The following is a 3649-nucleotide window of genomic DNA, read 5'->3' as shown; positions in this document are numbered from 1 at the left end:
AATTGAGGACAGTACCTAACTACATACATACATTTAATGCTTTTTCTTCTTAACTAAGCACTTAACACACACTGTGGTAGTAAGCTTTTCAGTTTGAGGTGCAACAGCAAAACTAGCACAGATTTTTTTTCCTCTATTTTACAGATAGATTTGTTCACAAACATAGATCTTAGCAATCTCAGCATACAATTTTTTCTCATTAAGTTGAGAACTTTCACCTTTTCAATTAAAGGCAGCACTTTACAATTTCTTTTTGGCATATCCAAATTGCCAGCATCACCACTCTTGCACTTTGGGGTCATTATTAAGTAAAATCAGAACATTTTGAACACAAACACTGTGATCCTCTACAGTTAATCCAGTAACTGAGACAGCTAGTAGGTGACTAAAGGGTGGGAAGCATAGCATGGAAACACTGGACAAAGGGCTGATTAAAGTCCTGGGCAGGTTAGAGGGAGACAGTGAGAAACTTCACACTACTCAGAATGGTGTACAATTTCAAACATATTGTTTATTTCTGGAATTTTCTATTTGATATTTTCAGAGAGCAATTTACTGAGGGTAACTGAGACCATAGAAAGTAGAACTGCAGATGAGGGAAGACAACTATACCTGATTCAATCATGAGCTGTGGGACTTTAGAGCTGAAAATATTCAGATGAGATTTTGAACTTAAGAGTTCATGCTGTCAAGACTGAGACCCTCCAGGAGGCCGAGGAGCACAATAGCCGTCTGTTGGCCTTGATGTCCTTTTTCCATTCACGGTTAGCCCTAGCTCCAGTGTCAGTCCCTCCTAACACCCCAGAACTTCCAGGCCTGCACTGTAGGATGCTGGGCATGGAATGCTTCTGGGTGCAGCAGCTCTTGTCTTGTGTCTACTCAGCCTGGTATGGGGACACCCAGACAGAGAATTATGCCCTGAGTGGACTGGCCAGATGTAGGGCTCCACTGCCAGCTGTCCTTTCATCCTGGAGCCTGCAGAGGATTGACAAATCTTAGGACCCAGTTTTCCTTTGGGAGTTGTCAAAGGAAGCTTTGGGAGCTTCTATTTACCTACAGAAGATTCTATTTCCTCACTTGGGGGCAGGCATCTGACTTGGGTTTAGGGCTCTAGCAGGGGTGAGGATGGAGGGTCTCCTAGCTCAGCATACAGGTATCCCCATGAATCCCTCCAGGCTCCTCACTCTGTCTTCTGCTGCACCTGGTGTTCCTGTGTCAGGAGCCCTTCTGGTCTGTCTATATAGAGGACTAACAAAACCCAAATACCCCAGTTCAGGGACATGGTAGGGCGCTTTGGGATTCTGTTGCTCTTTATTCAGACATTGTTTTAGTTACTTTTCTCATTGCTGAGACAAAATACCTGACACGCGCAAGTTAAAAGGGTAAAGGTTTATTGAGCTCACAGTTTGTAGAGGTTTCAGTCCATAACTGGATGGTTCCAAGGTAGGGTGGCTTGGAAGAGGGACATCACAGAGAAAAAAAGAGTTCATCACAGGCAGAAGACAGCAAAAGCAAGCAAGCAAGGGACAAGACCAGCCTCTTTCTGTCTCTTATATTGTATCCAAACTGCAGGGATAAGGGCGATGCCAAGCCAATCAGTGGACTGGTTTAGTAATCACCCATCCTTAATTCCAGCACCCTTAATCCTAGCACTGCCCCATGAATCAATCACACACTGTAGATTTAGCCACTTGTGAAAAAGTCCCATCTATGACTGCATGAGGCTTTGGGTGGACATTAGACACAAGCCATAACAGATGTATCAGTCCTCCTCTGGTAACTGCTCTCCCTAGTGTCCCTCTTAACTGCAAGTCCTCAGCCTCTCAACCTTCACTGTGACATTTGCAGCCAGTTTCTTTACTCTGTCAACATGAAGTTTTCTTCTCCTGTTCTCTCTGTGTCTTTTTGTGTGCAATGGTGTGTGGGGTATTTGTACCTTTTATTCTTTTTCAGTCATTTTCAGAGGTCTGAGTGGTAAAGTAGTCAGAAGCTGCTGCTGTCCTGGGGGAAGCCCCTGAGATTTCCCATGTGCTAGGGAGGAGCTGTTTTGCCTCCTCACCCCATCCCAAATATTCCTCCACTGGCTCTGTGTGAGATACTCAGAGAACCTTCTTAGGGCAGGCATTGCACCTGGTTCCTTCAAACCCTTCAGAGTGGCAATGACAATTGTTAAGCGCTCACTAGAAAAAGGCCAGCAACCTATCTCTGCGTGCAGGGCAGTCAGGCTTGTGGTACATGGTCGGTAAGGCCAACTTAGGTTCTACTGCTGTCTTCCTTGATCTGTGTCCAAGAGGGTTGGCAGGTGGCTGCATTCACTGACCTTCCCAAGAGATGGGTTCCCCCTTAGCCAAGGAGCTATAGATGGCCAGTTGCCTTCTAGCCCCTAAAATGTCGACCCAGAAAGGACATGTCACTCGTCATTGGTCAAGCACGTTAGGGTGCCTCATTAAATTTCCAAGGTGGTAGCGAGGGCAGAGCTCATGGTGGCTGAAGGCTGTACGCCTGTGCAGAGGAGGGACCAGTAGGGCAGCCTGTAAGTCAGCCAGGGGACCTGTTCTTCCTCGTTGGTGGCGGCAGCAGCAGCAACAGCAACACCCCTCTGGGAGGTCATGAGTTGGAACGGCCGGCCTTGTTGCCTGACCACAGGACAGAACCTCAAGAAGCAGATGCCTCGAAAAGATAACTAAAAAATGATTCTTCAGTGAGAAAATAATTAGGCCTGGGAAGCCAGCCACTACGCGAAGAGCTGTGCCTCAAATGCTGAGCGCTTTATTCCTTTGGTCATTTGTTGACCTTGTGAGGGGCAGAAGTACATGGAAGTTAAATCGCCCCCTAGCCTCCCGAGTACAAGCAAAGGCCGCGCGCAGAATCCAGCTGTTAGCGACAAGGCCCCTGCAGGATCTCGTTAAGATCAGAGCACCCTGCACGACTTGGGCATGTGATTCCAGGGCAGGCCTGGGGGGATCAGGTGCCCGGGGTGCCACGTTGGGAGATGACTAAAGACCATGTCCAGAGACCTGAAAATGACACAAAAGCTCAGCGTTGCCACGAGCCCCAGTGCGAGAGCGCGCCAGGCTCCGCGTCCGCCCCGCCCCCACCCGCCGGGGAGCAGCGCTCGGGCGCCGTCTGCTGTCACCGGAGAGGATCGACTGGAGTGCTGCGCGTGGCTGGGCGTCCAAACCCAAGCCCTGGAACGGACCCGCGCTGCCGCTTCCCGCCGTCCTTATCTCGGATCCCGAGACTGGCCTCGCAAAGTGCACAGCCGCAGGCCGAAGTTTGCGAATCGGCTGGCAGAAGTCCGCAAGTCTTTTTTCCACGAAGGCAGTGGGAGTGGTAAGGCCCAAGGGAACCCCCTAGTCACCGCGGGTCACAACACTCCGGTGGGTGAGCCAGGTCTCCGCCACAGTGGTTGGTAGAGCCGTCCCTGCCTTCGGGAGCTCAGCCTTTCGGGGCTTCCGGGAAGGGCGGCGGAGGCGGGAGATCAGCGCCCGACCTTTCTCGCTATAGTCCCCACAGCCTAGTCGGCGCTACAACCCTCACTCGCGCGCGGCCCAGACCCCTCTTCCTCCCCCAATCCCGGCGCTAGCGCCGCTCGGGGCCCCGCCCCGCCCCGTCCTGACCCCGCCCTGTCCTCGGCTCCGCCCCGGCT

The sequence above is a fragment of the Chinchilla lanigera genome, unplaced genomic scaffold (genome assembly GCF_000276665.1).
Source record: "Chinchilla lanigera isolate Chin_1 unplaced genomic scaffold, ChiLan1.0 scaffold00076, whole genome shotgun sequence".
Classification (NCBI taxonomy): domain Eukaryota; kingdom Metazoa; phylum Chordata; class Mammalia; order Rodentia; family Chinchillidae; genus Chinchilla; species Chinchilla lanigera.
Note: the sequence above shows the minus strand (reverse complement) of the source record.